Source organism: Neovison vison, chromosome 8 (genome assembly GCF_020171115.1).
Source record: "Neovison vison isolate M4711 chromosome 8, ASM_NN_V1, whole genome shotgun sequence".
Lineage (NCBI taxonomy): Eukaryota > Metazoa > Chordata > Mammalia > Carnivora > Mustelidae > Neogale > Neogale vison.
In genome coordinates this window covers 85364392-85382622 of record NC_058098.1, presented here as the reverse complement: position 1 = coordinate 85382622, position 18231 = coordinate 85364392, and the positions used below count along the sequence as shown (strand labels likewise).

The window sequence follows — 18231 nt, the reverse complement described above, 5'->3', positions numbered from 1 at the left end:
GTTCCTTTTTTAAGTTTTTGCCTGAGTAAAATATAGACAGTCCCAACTTGTAGATGGTTTGACTTAGTATTTTCAACTTTGCCATGGTGCGAAAGCAGTACATGTTCAGTAGAAGTCATACTTTGAATTTTGAATTTTGGTCTTTTCCCAGTCTAATGATATGTGATAGGATACTCTCCCATAATTCTGGGTAGTGGCATTCAGCCTCAGTGCCTAGTCAGACATGCAGTCATGAAGGTAAATAACTGTTACCAGTACAACCATTCTGTACTCTTACAACTATTCTGTTTTTTGCTTCCAGTACAGTAGTCAACAAATTACATGATATATTCAGTACTTTATTATAAAGTATACTTTGTGTTGGACGATTTTTCCCAAGTGTATACACTAATTTACGTTTCTGAGCATGTTTAAGGTAGACTAGGCTAAACTGTGGTGTCTCGTAGGTTAGGTGTATTAAATGCATTTACAACTTGGGATATTTTCTTTCTTCCTTTTTTTTTTTTTTTTTTTGACAGAGAGAGAGTACAAATTTGGGGGAGGCAGGCAGAGGGAGGAACAGGCTTCCCACTGAAGAGGGAACCCAATGCGGGGCTCAATCCTGGGACCCTGGGATCATGACCCAAGCCAAAGGCAGACACTTAACGACTGAGCCACCCAGGCACCCCTCGACTTAGGATATTTTCAACTTATGATGGGTTTACTGGGATTTGACTCTATTGTTAGACAAGAAAGACTCTTTCCATATTTTCTCTAAATCTTAGGCTTTAATTCTGAGATATGAACCAGTCCAAGTTTTTTCTATCTCCACCTGCCTTTTCTGGTATTAGAAACTTTCAGGCTGTCTTTTAAGACTGTAGAGTCATTTTTAATTAATTAATTAACCTTTTTCTGGAACTTTTCCAATTTTGTTGCAATGACTAAAACCACTTGTAATACTGTATGTGTGGATTTGTGAGGCTAAGGAAGTGCTTTGTTCCTGTTCACTTGCTTTGCATTCCCATGCTTTATTGATCTTGGGTTCAGAAGCTAATTGAGTAAAAGACTTCATCAAAATGATTGTAATAAAGCTAATTAGAATTCTGTCAAGTGTTCTGCCTCATAATAAAAGGTAAAAATAATTTAGTTATACTTTACATAAATTACCTATGTTTGAAATGAGTATATTACATGAAATTAGGAGTGTTCTAAAGAGTATACATATGGCCTACATACCTTATCTCCTGGTGTCATCTCAAACCTAGTTTACCTGTTGGTTGGACCATATACATACTAATTGTGTAACCTTAGTCAAGTTTACTCCCTGCAAGCTTCTGCCTGCTCTTAGCTAATTTTGAGAACTCTCTGACTTCAGTTTTCTATATTTTAAAATGATGGATTTCAACCAGATAGGTCACCTTCAGGTCTGTGACACCTCTAAAAAGTGCTCATCTGGATTCTGAAGCTACAGGTTTGATTTAACCATTGCTCACTCCAAAGCCTTTAGTAGATATGAAACTAAACTTAGCCTCAGCACTGAAAGCCCACCCTGACTGGCCCTGACCTACCTTTCCAGTAGTATTTCCTTATACAAACCTATATTCTAGCCAACTGGTTTACTCACTAACTCTTATTTTCCATGCCCTGCCTGTACACATTACTGGTATTTCTAGCTTAAAAGCTCTTCCTTCTGTTTCCACATCATTCAACAACTATTGAACATGACCATGGAGTAAACACTGTATTTCATTCCAGGGAATATGAATACAAAAATATTCCTGCCTGCAGGGATCCTAGTGTCCACCAATGAGAGACAAATATGAAAATGTGTAAGTGCACTAAAGCATTAAATGATGCTGTGGATAGAGGATGTGCAAGCTACAGTAGGAGCCAGTGGGGGATGATTGATTTTACTTAGGGACATAGATGGGAGGAAACATTAAGGAGACTTTACAATTCACTCAAACGTGTGTTTGGCAAACAGTTTTACTTGCTTTTACTCTCCTTTCTAAATTCCATTTAAAGGTTGTATTAGCCCTCTGGAGTGATTTGGCTAGCTTTTCCTTTTTCTCCTCTTTGAAACAGTACCAAAATGAATTATCTGACATCTGAGCATTTGCTAAAACTCACCTACAAAATTGCTTGGGTGTGTTATCTTAAAGGAAGGTAGGTTTTTACATAACAGATTCGAGTTTTAAGGGCTGGGGTTTTTGTTTGGTTTTGTTTTCCAGGAATTTTGTTTTTTTCTTGAAGTCATTTTCCTCAATTTGTATTTCTGGAAAATTATCCATTTTATATAAGTGTTTTTGAATAGATTTTCATAAAGTTGTATATGATACTTGCACATGACTTTTAGTTATTCATCACTGATTGCAAAGTTAATGCCCCTCTTTTCAGTCCTACTATATTAAGATAGAAAAATTCCCTTTTTTAGCAAGAGTAGCTTTTTCTTGGATTTGGCCCTTTTAATCATTCTATCAAAGTTAACCTTTTGGAAATATTTGTGAAGATTAGTTTTGCAGAACCTCATGTGAATTTCTATATGTAAAAGGTGAACATCTTTGGAAGAAATCTCTAAGGAAATAACTCTTTTTTTTCATATGTGAAGACATAATTTTTAACTATAAATTAATTGTAGAACATTTTTTAGAATATCGTGAATGAAAACCACTAGTCTATATTCAAGCATATGTCTTTAATTATTTCCCCTGGCCACCAATAGACTTCCTGAACTGATCATCAGAATAAATGATACAATCTACTCTTAAACTCTAAGATTCAAACTAAAAAAGTAGCAACCTCATAGAGAAGAAATTTAATCTTTGCATATGTTAAGCTATAGAATTTTTAAAAAGCATCTCCCAGCCAAGTTCAATCAGAAAATATAATAAGCTTTTAGTTGGAAAATGGCAAGATCTTAGAGTAGTGGTTCCTAGCCTTGGCTAGAATCACCTGCAGAGCTTTTACAAAGGGGCCCACCCAGAGCAGTTAAATCAGAATATCCAGAGGGAGAGGAGGCACCAGTATTCTTTAACAGGTTCCCTAGGTGATTCTCATGTGCATCTACATTGAGAAACACTGCTTTACAGCAAACTAAAAAAAAAAAAAAAAGAAGAAGAAGAAGAAAGAAAGAAAGAAAGAAAAAATTTAAAGCCATCATTTTTGCATAACAGACCATGGAAAGGATAAAGCCCACATACTGAACCAAATGAGAGTTTTAACAGTAGATTCTAAGTAGAAAATTGGCTTACCAAGCAGCTAAAGAAAAAAGAAAACAAAGGAAACATAGAAATAAGCTCTCTGTGACTGAATTATCTGTCTTTCAGAGGAGGAACATTTTAAAATATATTTTATGGGTATTAGAAAACTGGTCTAATTTCACACCACAGAGCTCTAAACAACAGCACATATCTTAATTAGAAGCATAAAGCAGAGAGAGTTATGTAGTCTAGAGAAAAAATTTCTTTTGAAAAATATACAATAGATAGTATATAGAAAAAATATTTTATCAGTAAATTCATTTAAAAACAGTTTTTATTGTGTATGTGTGTGGATTATCATATATAACATGGTAATCATTTTTATTTGAGTTCCACATACTTTTTATTCTTTTATTTTTGGAAAATTTTAACCATCATCACAGAACTATTTAATTCATTCACTTTGTCAAAAATGTGATGACAACATAACTTATTCTTCCCTTACCTTTGTATTTGAACAAGTATTTTAACTTTTCAGCTGAATGGATTAGATAATGCTTTCTAAGTATGGTAGTAATTTCAAGGTATATTCCTCAGAATAGATCACCTCAATTTGTTTACCAGATTAATCAAAAACACATGAGCAGTGTTATTAAACTTTAAAACGTGTTGTCAGGGGGTAGGGAAATAAAACCTCACAAAGATAACTGTTTTCCTCTAAAATTTAAAAACCATTTTGCAATGATTTAGATAGAGGAGCAACAACTAATGGAAAGGTAGAAGTTAACAAACTTTTAATATAGCATAAATTGATTAAAAAGTATTCAAAAAGTGTTACACATGCATTCAACTGAAAGCCAAAATATTTAAGAAACATCTCTTCCAAAGAAATGTATGTATTATGTTAACTTTCATGAAAACAAGATAACAAAGATTTTATATTCTAGGCATGATAGCTTTTAAAAAGTCTCTTTATTATAAAACATGCATAAAGAAAACCACACGAAATAAATGTATAGTTTAACGAACTATTATGAAGGAATTAACCCTGGAACCACATTCAGGTCAAGAAGAGGAACTTTGCCAGCACCCAGAAATACTGTTATGTCCTATCATGATTTCAACCCCATCACTGACTTTCTGGGGTTTCCAGAAAGTCATGACTTCCCATCACTTTCTTATATATCCATGTAATTTTTTTCATCCTAATGCATCTCCCAACACTGTAATTCAATATTATCCATATAAAACACTTCAAATGTGGTCTGCCTGGGTGGTGCAGTCAGTTAAGCGACTGTGTTCGGCTTAGGTCATGATCCCAGAGTCCTGGGATATAGCCCCATGTTGCGCTCTCTGCTCAGTAGGGGAGTCTGCTTCTCCCTCTCCCTTTGTCCCTGCTCATGTTCTTTTTCGCTCACTCTCTCAAATAAATAAATAAAATCTTTTTTAAAAAACCCTCTTTATTCTACAAGTTCCCTCTCCATCCCTATCTGTTCCTTAAAATTTATCTTTTGAAACTGCAATGTCCCATAGTCTGGATTTTGTTGCTTGGATAATCGTAGAGTGGTTCAACATATTCCTATATCTTTTGAAAATTCTACAAGTTAGTCAGTTTTGGCAAGACTATATAGAGTGGTGTGTTATTTTATCAAAAGGCGCATAATGTCATCTTCTATCATGGTTTTTTTTTTTTAAACTATCATGGTTTTTTTTATTAAATTTTTAAATTTTTTATAAACATATTATGTATTTTTATCCCCAGGGGAACAGGTCTGTGAATCGCCAGGTTTACACACTTCACAGCACTCACCATAGCACATACCCTCCCCAGTGTCCATAACCCCACCACTCTCTCCCTTGCCACATCCCCCCAACAAATCTCAGTTTCTTTTGTGAGATTAAGAGTCACTTATGGTTTGTCTCCCTCCCGATCCCATCTTGTTTCATTTATTCTTTTACTACCCCCCCTAACCCCCCCATGTGACATCTCCGCTTCCTCATATCAGGGGGATCATATGATAGTTGTCTTTCTCTGATTGACTTATTTTGCTAAGCATGATACCCTCTAGTTCCATCCATGTCGTCGCAAATGGCAAGATTTCATTTCTTTTGATGGCTGCATAGTATTTCATTGTATATATATATATATACCACATCATCTTTATCCATTCATCTGTTGATGGACATCTGGGTTCTTTCCATAGTTTGGCTACTGTGGACATTGCTGCTATAAACATTTTGGTGTGTGTGCCCCTTCGGATCACTATGTTTGTATCTTTAGGGTAAATACCCAGTAGTATAATTGCTGGGTCATAGGGTAGTTCTATTTTCAACTTTTTGAGGAACCTCCATGCTGTTTTGCAGAATGGTTGCACCAGCTTGCATTCCCACCGACAGTGTAGGAGGGTTCTTCTTTCTCCGCATCCTCGCCAGCATCTGTCATTTCCTGACTTGTTAATTTTAGCCATTCTGACTGGTCTGAGGTGGTATCTCATTGTGGTTTTGATTTGTACTTCCCTGATGCCGAGTGATGTGGGGCACTTTTTCATGTCTCTGTTGGCCATCTGGATGTCTTCTTTGTCTGTTCATGTCCTCTGCCCATTTCTTGATTGGATTCTTTGTTCTCTGGGTGTTGAGTTTGATAAGTTCTTTATAGATTTTGGATACTAGCCCTTTATCTGATATGTCCTTTGCAAATATCTTCTCCCATTCTGTCAGTTGTCTTTTGGTTTTGTTAACTGTTTCCTTTGCTGTGCAGAAGCTTTAGATCTTGATAAAATCCCAATAGTTTATTTTTGCCCTTGCTTCCCTTGCCTTTGGCAATGTTTCTAGGAAGATGTTGCTGCGGCTGAGGTCGAAGAGGTTGCTGCCTGTGTTCTCCTCAAGGATTTTGATGGATTCCTTTCTCATATTGAGGTTCTTTATCCATTTTGAGTCTATTTTCATGTGTGGTGTAAGGAAATAGTCCAGTTTCGTTTTTCTGCATGTGGCTGTCCGATTTTCCCAACACCATATATTGAAGAGGCTGTCTTTTCTCCATTGGACATTCTTTCCTGCTTTGTCGAAGAGTAGTTGACCATAGAGTTGAGGGTCTATTTCTCGGCCCTCTATTCTGTTCCATTGATCTATGTGTCTGTTTTTGTGCCAGTACCATACTGTCTTGATAATGACAGCTGTATAATAGAGCTTGAAGTCCGGAATTGTGATGTCACCAGCTTTGGCTTTCTTTTTCAATATTCCTTTGGCTCTTCGAGGTCTTTTCTGGTTCCATATAAATTTTAGGATTATTTGTTCCATTTCTTTGAAAAAAATGGATGGGATTTTAATAGGGATTGCATTAAATGTGTAGATTGCTTTAGGTAGTATGGACATTTTCACAATATTTGTTCTTCCAATCCATGAGCATGGAACATTTTTCCATTTCTTTGTGTCTTCCTCAATTTCTTTCATGAGTATTTTATAGTTTTCTGAGTATAGATTCTTTGTCTCTTTGGTTAGGTTTATTCCTAGGTATCTTATGGTTTTGGGTGCAATGGTGAATGGGATTGACTCCTGGATTTCTCTTTTTTCTGTCTTGTTGTTGGTGTAAAGAAATGCAACTGATTTCTGTGCATTGATTTTATATCCTGACACTTGACTGAATTCCTGTATGAATTCTAGCAGTTTTGGAGTGGAGTCTTTTGGGTTTTCCACATATAGTATCATATCGTCTGCGAAGAGTGATAGTTTGACTTCTTCTTTGCGGATTTGGATGCCTTTAATTTCTTTTTGTTGTCTGATTGCTGAGGCTAGGACTTCTAGTACTATTTTGAATAGCAGTGGTGATAATGGACATTCATGCTGTGTTCCTGACCTTAGTAGAAAAGCTTTCAGTTTTTCTCCATTGAGAATGATATTTGCAGTGGGTTTTTCATAGATGGCTTTGATACTATTGAGGTATGTGCCCTCTATCCCTACACTTTGAAGAGTTTTGATCAGGAAGCGATGCTGTACTTTGTCAAATGCTTTTTCAGCATCTATTGAGAGTATCATATGGCTCTTGTTCTTTCTTTTATTGATGTGTTGTATCACATTGATTGATTTGCGGATGTTGAACCAACCTTGCAGCCCTGGAATAAATCCCACTTGGTCATGGTGAATAGTCCTTTTAATGTACTGTTGAATCCTATTGGCTAGTATTTTGGTGAGAATTTTCGCATCTGTGTTCATCAAGGATATTGGTCTGTAATTCTCTTTTTTGATGGGATTCTTGTCTGGTTTTGGGATCAAGGTGATGCTGGCCACATAAAATGAGTTTGGAAGTTTTTCTTCCATTTTTAGTTTTTGAAAGAGTTTCAGGAGAATAGGAATTAGTTCTTCTTTAAATGTTTGGTAGAATTCCCCTAGGAAGCCCTCTGGCCCTGGGCTTTTGTTTGTTTGGAGATTTTTGATAACTGTTTCAATCTCCTTACTGGTTATGAGTCTGTTCACGTTTTCTGTTTCTTCCTGGTTCAGTTGTGGTAGTTTATATGTCTCTAGAAATGCATCCATTTCTTCCAGATTGTCAAATGTGTTGGCGTAGAGTTGCTGATAGCATGTTCTTATAATTGTTTGTATTTCTTTGGTGTTAGTTGTGATCTCTCCTCTTTCATTCATGATTTTATTTATTTGGGTCCTTTCTCTTTTCTTTTTGATAAGTCTGGCCAGGGTTTTATCCATCTTATTAATTCTTTCAAAGAACCAGCTCCTAGTTTTGGTTAATTTGTTCTTTTTTGTTTGTTTGTTTCTAGTTCATTGATTTCTGCTCTGATCTTTATTATTTCTCTTCTCCTACTGGGTTTAGATTTTCTTTGTTGTTCTTTCTCCAGTTCCTTTAGGTGTAGGGTTAGGTTGTGTATTTGAGACCTTTTTTGTTTCTTGAGAAAGGCTTGTACTGCTATATATTTTCTTCAGGACTGCCTTTGCTGTGTCCCACTGATTTTGAACTGTTGTGTTTTATTATCATTTGTTTCCATGAATTTTTTAAATTCTTCTTTAATTTCCTGGTTGACCCATTCATTCTTTAGAAGGATGCTGTTTAGTTTCCATGTATTTGGGTTCTTTCCAACCTTCCTTTTGTGATTGAGTTCTAGTTTCAGAGCATTGTGGTCTGAAAATAGGCGGGGAATGATCCCAATCTTTGATACCATTTGATACCTGTTTTATGACCCAGGATGTGATCTATTCTAGGAGAATTTTCCATGTGCACTGGAGAAGAATGTGTATTCAGTTGCTTTGGGATGGAATGTTCTGAATATATCTGTGATGTCCATCTGATCCAGTCTGTCATTTAATGCCTTTATTTCCTGGTTGATCTTTTGGTTGGATTATCTTCCATTTCAGTGAGTGGAGTGTTAAAGTCCCCTACTATTATTGTATTATTGTCGATGTGTTTCTTTATTTTGTTATTAATTGGTTTATGTAGTTGGGTGCTCCATGTTAGGGGTACAGATATTTAAAATTGTTAGATCTTCTTGTTGGACAGACCCTTTGAGTAGAATATAGTGTCCTTCCTCATCTCTTATTATAGTCTTTGGCTTAAAATCTAATTGATCTGATATAAGGATTGCCACCCCAGCTTTCTTCTGGTGTCCATTAGCATGGTAAATTGTTTTCTACCCCCTCACTTTAAATCTGGTGGTGTCTTCAGGTCTAAAATGAGTTTCTTGTAGGCAGCATATGGATGGGTTTTGTTTTTTATCCATTCTGATACCCTGTGTCTTTTGATTGGGGCATTTAGCCCATTTACATTCAGGGTAACTATTGAGAGATATGAATTTAGTGGCATTGTATTGCCTGTAAGGTGACTGTTAGTGTATATTGTCTCTCTTTCTTTCTGGTCTACTACTTTCAGGTTCTCTCTTTGTTTAGAGGACCCCTTTCAATATTTCCTGTAAAGCTGGTTTGGTGGAGCCGAGAGTTCAGGGCCCCACTCCTCAGTGCGCCCTCCGCAGAGAAAAGTGCTGAATCACTCCCATCTCCCTGGCCTCAGGCCACGCTTGGAGAAAAGCTCTGAATCTCCTGTCTTTCTGGCCTCCTGCTGTGCTCCAAGCTCACCTGGCCTGTGGCCAATTCAAGGTAACCCCAAGCTGAGAGCTCACTACTCTGCTCTATCTCTGTAGCTGGCTTCCCCCCTCTAATACCTGCGAGCTCTGCGACACTCAGACACCCCCTCCCGATCCTTCTGTGACCCCGCGGAACCTGAGGCCACATTGACCCCGTGTGGGCTTCACCCCGATTTAGCCTCTGGAGCGATGTCCCTCAGTGGAGCAGACTTTTAAAAGTCCTGACTTTGTGTTCTGTTGTTCCACTGCTTGCCGGGAGCCGGCCCCTCCCCCCACAGTATATCTTCCCATCTCTTTGGATTCACTTCTCCGCTGGTCCTACCTTTCAGAAAGTGGTCAAGTTTCTGTTTCTAGAATTGTTGCTTTTCTTCTCTTCAATCTCTTGTTGGATTTGTAGGCATTGGCAATGCTTTGATAAGCTATCTAGCTGACCTGCTACCTGATGTCGTCTCAGCCTGCTACTTTTCTGCCATCTTGACTCCTCCCCCTGGTTGTTTGTCTTTTAATGTTAGCATCTATTAATGATCAGTGCCTACATCCTAACGTTAATTCAGTAGCGTTGCAAATGGTGATATTCTAATTACATTATTTTTTTCATTTACTAATTGGGATACTTTTATAAAGAAATAATTCCACTCATCTCCTATTTGTTTTCCCAGTGGATGAATTCATATAGATAGTATCATCAGGATAAATGTCAGTTTCTTTTATTTGCTAGTTTTCAAGATAATGAATTGGTTCCTTATCACTCCTTGAAGGTAACCAATTAGTTTCTGTTTTTCAAGTAGCATTATTATTTGATGGGTTTAAATATATTGTTTGACTTGAGTTTTATAAATTGTACTTGTTATCGTTTTGAGAGCTTAGACTTGTCTTATGTTTGGGAGCCTCTACATGTTGGCTCCTTTTTCTGTCATGACTTCAGTAGTCTTGGGTAGCTTCCCTGCTATTTAGTATGACAAATATCTTTCATGCTTATCTTGTACATTTCCTTCCTCAGACCTGGAATTAGCCATTGTTTCAATAAGCTCTAGTTTCTTTTAATGGAAAACAGTATTTTAAGCCCAAGTTTGGGAGGTAGGGATAGTGTGTTCAGTGTGTTCTTACTGGATTGGTCATTGTTTTAGTAGAATGAGCTAGAGATTTTATATATTTATGTTTTCAGAGTGAGTTCACATTGTTACTTCTAACTTGAATTCAGGATACAGGGTTTTAAATTCAATCTCTTCTAATTTAATCTCTTAAATTTAATCTCTTGAATTTAAATTTAATCTGTATCTCCTCTTTTTCATACCAAAAGTCCTAGTTTGCTGGTACGTGGGGGACAAATTATATTTGTCCCATAATTACTTGCTTACTTTATTTCATAGTACATACCTAATGGTCTGAGAATAATCATACTAATACTACTACAACTAATGTAAATTTATGAGAACATTCAGAAAATTTTTTGCCCATGTTCTTACCACTTCTTTCTTTTCCATTTTTAAATAACTGTACTTTATTTACATTACTGGAGCATGAAGTCATTACATATAATGTTCTCTCTTTTAATCCTTATCTAGTCATCCATGGGTTTTTGGTTTTGCACTTAGTCAAACTGTTTCTTTAATGTGGGGATTTAGAGAGATTCAAAACTGTAGTGCCAGAATCAGGGATGCTGAATTCATGGTCTTAGTTTTTAAAGCTGTCTGCCCAACATGGGGCTTGAACTCATGACCATGAGATCAAGAGTCTTATGCTCTACTGACTGAGCCAACCAGGTGCCCCGATAAACACTGAAGTTTGAATCAACCCTCTACAGCTAAACATGAAACATGACAATCTTGAGCCTATCTCCAGCTCACTGTAATTGCTTTTCTGCTTTCTGTGCTTTCTTAATTTTAAAAATATCTTCCAGACAGGGTATCAGTCATATTGACTGCTTATACTTTTCCTTGTCTGTACTGTTCTTTTTTTGATGACTTTTGGATCAGTTCTACTTTTTTTTTTTCAAATTTAGCTTTTTTTAAGAATAAAAATGAAGTCTTAATGTATGTTTTTCAAGTTTCAACCTTAAAGCTGACTGATTTAAACTTGACTGAAACAATTCACTTTAGAAAGGAGACTACTGGCCTGTTTATCCTTGAAGTTGGGAAATTCCAAGTTCTTTAGGACTCTTCTTTATCTTTTCTGCTCTTTCTTAGCTTGAATTTTTAAGTTCTTAACACTTCTTTCTTTATTTCACAGTTTTCTTTAAAAAAGCAAAAAGACCAAAAAGCAAACAACAAAAAATAAAACATGGAACCATGGTCATCTCCCTCTTGTCTGGTGTCACAGTCTCTCTAAATTGGCCACTTGGACCATTACATAGCCTTTTAGCCCGTGTTTCTCTGCTTTTCTTTGTGCCTTCCTGTTACCTTAGATTAAAACAGAGATCCTTTTTTTAGAGATTTCCAGACCTCGAGCCCATTACCACACATCATAAAAGTGTTAATTTTTTCATCCCTTAGTTATCTATAATGTTCTTCCCCACATCATTGTTTGGCTCTTCATTATGCTTGTATTAAAACTTTTCACCATGTTCTTTACTACAACCATTCCCACCTGAATTCTACTTGATCATTTCCTGAAACCTGGCATGTATATTTTAAGAATCTTTTAAAGAGTTATTATATTTCAGAATTCACCTTATCAGGGGAATGCCTGAAGATAGGATTAAGACCAAGAACTCAAGGTTGCTAAGAGAGCAAATCTTAAAAGTACTTATCACAAGGGCTAGTATCCAAAATCTATAAAGAACTTATCAAACTCAACACCCAGAGAACAAAGAATCCAATCAAGAAATGGACAGAGGACATGAACAGACATTTCTGCAAAGAAGACATCCAGATGGCCAACAGACTCATGAAAAAGTGTTCCATATCACTTGGCATCAGGGAAATACAAATCAAAACCACAATGAGATACCACCTCAGACCAGTCAGAATGGCTAAAATTAACAAGTCAGGAAATGACAGATGCTAGCGAGGATGCGGAGAAAGGGGAACCCTCCTACACTGTCGGTGGGAATGCAAGCTGGTGCAACCACTCTGCAAAACAGCATGGAGGTTCCTCAAAAAGCTGAAAATAGAGCTACCCTATGATCCAGCAATTGCATTACTGGGTATTTACCCTAAAGATACAAACGTAGTGATCCGAAGGGGAACGTGCACACGAATGTTTATAGCAGCAATGTTCACAGTAGCCAAACTATGGAAAGAACCCAGATGTCCATCAACAGATGAATGGATAAAGGAGATGTGATACACACACACACACACACACACACACACACAATGGGATACTATGCAGCCATCAAAAGAAATGAAATCTTGCCATTTGCGATGACATGGATGGAACTAGAGGGTATTATGCTTAGTGAAATAAGTCAATCAGAGAAAGACAATTATCATATGATCTCCCTGATATGAGGAAGTTGAGAGGCAACATAGAGGGTTTGGGGCATAGGAAAAGAATAAATGAAACAAGATGGGATCGGGAAGGAGGCAGACCATAAGAGATTCTTAATCTCACAAAACAAACTAAGGGTTGCTGGGGGGAGGGGGATAGGGAGAGGGTGGTGGGGTTATGGACATTGGGAAAGGTATGTGCTATGAAGTGTATAAACCTGGCAATTCACAGACCTGTACCCCTGGGGCTAATAATATATTATATGTTAATTTAAAAAATGTTTTTAGGGCGCCTGGGTGGCTCAGTGGGTTATGCCGCTGCCTTCGGCTCAGGTCATGATCTCAGGGTCCTGGGATCGAGTCCCACATCGGGCTCTCTGCTCAGCAGGGAGCCTGCTTCCCTCTCTTTCTCTGCTTGCCTCTCCATCTACTTGTGATTTCTCTAGGTCAAATAAATAAATAAAATTAAAAAAAAACGTTTTTAAAAAAGTACTTATCACAAGACAAAACTTTGTAACTATGTATGTTGATGGATATTAAGGAGACTTACTATAATGGTTATTTCACAATGTATACAAATATTGAATCACTATGTTAAACACCTGAAAGTAATATAATGTTAATGTCAATTAGACCTCCATAAAAAGAAAAAAAAGCCAAGAACTCAATGAGAGATTCTTGATCATGAAGTTTGTAGAGGATAGCTAGCATTAAACATGTCTAATGGAAGGTGATTAATCTTGCTAGCTTACATGAATATCACCAGCCAAGGTTCTCTGTCTTTCCCCTCCCTTGTGCTTTTTTCTTCAGGGCATTGTCAACTTAACATTTCTCCCTTCACTACACATCACATTTTTAAATTTCTTTATCTTAACATTATTTCTTGGTCTGATTATGTCCTGACTAGTACTTTGAACTAACTTCATTTGGGGAGGAAAAACTAGCTGCATGAATATGAGAGATGTCTTAGTATATGCAAGTTTAGATTTTTAAACGTCTGTTTTTTTCTTGGTATTTTGCAGTAACTGTATAATTGTATTTGGTGTTCAACTTATTTGCAAATGATCTGCTAACAGAGCATCTTATAGCTAAAATATGTATTGACACATTTTCCTTCATATACCTCTTCAGTCAATAGGATATATTTTAATAACTTTAAAAGGCTGCTGAAAATGCAGGTATAACACTTTATTTTCATAACCTCGGTCCATCACATTAGCATTTTTGTAGAAAATCATAAGGACTGAATTTTCTTCTTCTACATCTCATTGCTTTATTTTAGCTGAGTTGAGTCTACTTTTATTGGTGATTACCTGTTTCTTCTACTTCTTATAAACAAAATGTCTTGCTTCAGAATTTTAACTGGAATCTCAGTGTACTTTTCCTATCAATTAAAAATATTAATATCACATTAGGTAATATGCAATAATCATTGCAGTATTCCTGATTGACCAAAATTTGCAATAAGGTTTTGTGCCCGTGTCAGTCAAATTATTTATAAGCATTTCTCTATGTAGATATGCTTAAGTCACTAGGTATTTATTACTGCTTCTTGTTTATAATAGTACCTGATAACTTTATCGTGACAGTATCTATATGTACAGATTTCATATTTTCATGGACTGAAATGTTAATTCTGATAATATTGACTGTCATTAAATATCATATAATTAAGTATGATTTTAAATGAATTTGAAAGCCTGCAATTAAGTATGAACATTATATATCTTATTTAATATATATTCAATCAGTCATGTTTATTGAGTTACTACCATATGCCAAGCCCAGCACTAAATATCATAAATAAATGAAATCACTTTAATATTAACTTATAGGTTACATCTTTCCTATGTTTAAAATTATCTTCCACATTTATAGTTTGCAACTATGTTAAGTGTCAGCCACAAATTCTAAATAACCAGATTTGGAATTTATTTAGGATTAGTGTCTCTCATTCTTTTTATCTGCTGTTCTTGTGAAAAACTCCATGACTTGCTCTTCAGGAACAATAAGGATAGCCACTATTTATTGCGGTCTCCTCTGTCCCCTGCATTTAAGTATGTTGTTATTATTTTTATTAAAGATTTTATTATTTATTTGACAGAGATCACAAGTAGGCCGAGAGCCAGACGGTGGGGTTGGGGGTGGTGGTGAAGCAGGCTCCCCACTGGAGCTTGATCCCAGGTCCCTTAGATCATGACCTGAGCTGAAGACAGAGGTTTAACCCACTGAGCCGCCCAGGTGCCCCTGTCATTTTTAAATCATATGGCAATCCTGCAGCACAGGTGAATAAATCCACATCTTAGAGATGAGAAAACCACAGTTCCAAGGGGTTATCTTGACCCAGACTCAAGAGCTCTCTATCACCAAAACCAGGAGTCAGCCCCTGTTATGTGCTGCTTCTGCTATGTAGCGTTGCTCCGTGGCTATTGTACAGGGTCAAGTCCAAATTATAATTAAATTCTGAACCTAACTCTGTCAAATACTTTTAAGCCTATAGGTATTTTGGATTTTAATGCTGTCATCTTATTATTTTTTAAAAGTGATATAAGTTGAACCCTTTCTATTCATGGGATAATACTATTTTCAAAAAATTTCATGTGACATTATAGAAGAAACGTAAAGTTTTCCTTTTTATCTCCTGTACAAATGCAGAAACTGGCAAAGATGTTTGTGTTTGTATAATTTTTGTGGTGAGGAAATAGTTTAGTTTGTATTTGGTTCATTTTGGGATGTTTTTACATTTACACCTACAGAGTATGCTGTCTATTTTTAGTACAACTCAAATCAATACAAGAATGAAGCATATTTAAAAGAAGTCAGTTTAACACCCTTGCCCTCCAAATTTCCTGTCATGCTAAGTAAGATTTCCCAGATCATCAGCACAAGCTCCTTTTTCATCCCTAGGCTAACAGGCTTCATTGACATTTGCATAATTTGTCTCTTCAGTTCCTTCACCTAATTCTCACTCCTTAGCTCTGTGAGGATCCTTCCACTACAGTTGAGGTTCCTAATGCCCTGTGGTTCTTCTCATTCATGCCCTCTGATCACATTGAGGAAAAGCTGGGACATTCATGGAAAAGTGGAAAAGAACTATTGATTCCACGTGCTAGCAAAGCAGGGTGTCTTGCAGAAACCTTGGTTTTTAGAGTCCAACAGACCTGGATTTGAAACTACAGCTCTATCACTTAGTAACTTTGGGATCAAAGACATTGTAAACCATCTGACCCTCATTTTCCTTATCTCTAGATAAGGAAATACCAAATGTTGGAGTATTAAAAAGTTGGAATAAAATAATGTGTGAAAAGTAATTAGTATAGTACCCTATTTTCTTGCTTCTTATTTTTGGTGGGATTACTCTATTGAAACCTACACACACTCATATTTTTTAATCTTTATTATTTTCCTTTTTATTTATATATATTTAGATTTTTATTATTTAAATTCAATTAACATATAATGTATTATTGGTTTCAGAGGTGGAGGTCAGTGATTCATCAGTCTTACACAATAGCCAGTGCTCATTACATCACATGCCATCCTTAGTGTCTATCATCCAGTTACCACAACTCCCCACCCACTTCCCCTCCAGCAACCCTCAGTTTGTTGCATAGGAACATAGCACATACCTTTCCCAATGGTTAAGACTCTCTAATGGTTTGTCTTTCTCTCTGATTTTTGCCTTGTTTTATTTTTTCTTCTCTTCCCCTGTGATCTTCTGTTTTATTTCTTCAATTCTACATATGAGTGAGATCATATGATAGTTGTCTTTCTCTGATTGACCTATTTGCTTAACATAATACCTCCTAGTTCCATCCACGTCATTGCAAAGGTAAAATTTCAATTTTTTGATGGCTGAGTAGTATTCCATTGTGTGTGTGTGTGTGTGTGTGTGTGTGTATACATATATATATATATATATATATACCACATCCATTTGGCTCTTTCCACAGTTTGAGTATTGTGGACATTGCTACTGTAAACATTGGGGTGCAGGTGCCCCTTCAGATCACTACATTTGTATCTTTGGGGTAGATACCTACTAGTGCAATTGCTGGATCATAGGGTAGCTCTATTTTCAATGTTTTGAGGAACCTTCATACTGTTCTCTGGAGTGGCTGCACCAGCTTGCATTCCCACCAACAGTGTAAGGAGGGCTCCCCTTTCTCTGCATGCTCATCAACATCTGTCGTTTCCTGACTTACTAATTTTAGTCTTTCTGACTGGTGTGGGATGATATCTCGTGGTTTTGATTTGTATTTCCCTGATGCTGAGTGATACGGCACATTTTTTCATGTGTCTGTTGACCATTTGTATGTCTTCTTTGGAGAAATGTCTATTCATGTCTTCTGCCCATTTGTTTTTTAAAGATTTTATTTATTTATTTGACAGAGAGAGACACACAGAGAGAGAAAGGGAACCTAGTAGGGGGAGTGGGAGAGGGAGAAGCAGACTCCCCACCGAGCAGGGAGCCCTATGTGGGGTTCGATCCCAGGACCCTGAGATCATGACCTGAGCTGAAGGCAGACACTTAACCAACTGAGCCACCCAGGTGCCCCTTCTGCCCATTTTTTAGTTGGATTCTTTGTTCTTTGGGTGTTGAGTTTGTTAAGTACTTTATAGATTCTGGATACTAACCCTTTGTATCCCATTGTGTTGGTTATCTTTTGGTTTTGTTGACTGTTTCCTATGTTGTGCAAAAGCTTTTTATCTTGATGAAGTCCCAATAGTTCATTTTTACCTTTGGATCCCTTGTCTTTGGACATGTGTCTAGCAGGAAATTGCTGAAGCCAAGGTCAAAGAGGTTAATGCCTGTGTTTTCTAGGATTTTGATGGATTCCTGTCTCATATTTAAGTATGTCATCCATTTTGAGTCTCTTTTTGTGTACGATGTAAAAAAATGGTCCAGTTTTCATTCTTCTGCAGGTGGTTTTCCAGTTTTCCCAACACTATTTGTGGAAAAGACTGTATTTTTTCCACTGGATATTCTTTCTTGCTTTGTTGAAGATTAGTTAATCAAAGAATTGAGGGTCCATTTCCAGGTTCTCTGTTCTGTTCCTTTGATCTATGTGTCTGTTTCTGTGCCAGTACCCTACTGTCTTGAGGATTACAGCTTTGTAATAAAGCTTGAAGTCCGGAATTGTGATGGCACCAGCTTTGGTTATCTTTTTCAACTTTCCTTTGGCTCTTCGGGGTCTTTTCTTGTTCCATACAAATTTTAGGATTCTTTGTTCCATATCTGTGAAAAAAGCTGATGGTGTTTTGTTAGGGATTGTATTGACTATATAGATTGCTGTAGGTAGCATGGATATTTTCATAATATTTGTTCTTCTAATCTATGAGCATGGAATGTTTTTCCATTTCTTTGTGCCTTCCTCAATTTCTTTTATGAGTGTTTTATAGTTTTCTGAGTACAGATCCTTTGCCTCTTTGGTTAGGTTTATTCCTAGCTCTCCTAGGGCTTTTAGTCTAATTGTAAATGGGATTGGCTCCTTAACTTTCTTTTTCTTTTGTCTTGTTGTTATTGTATAGAAGTGG

The 18231-nt window shown here is 36.7% G+C and overlaps 1 protein-coding gene across 4 annotated transcripts in view; it reads left to right on the top strand.

Annotated features, from left to right (window-relative positions):
• Positions 1 to 18231, top strand: part of LOC122916524 (WD repeat containing planar cell polarity effector) — a 455082-nt gene that overhangs the window by 176831 nt on the left and 260020 nt on the right. The gene's annotated exons all lie outside the window — the stretch shown is intronic.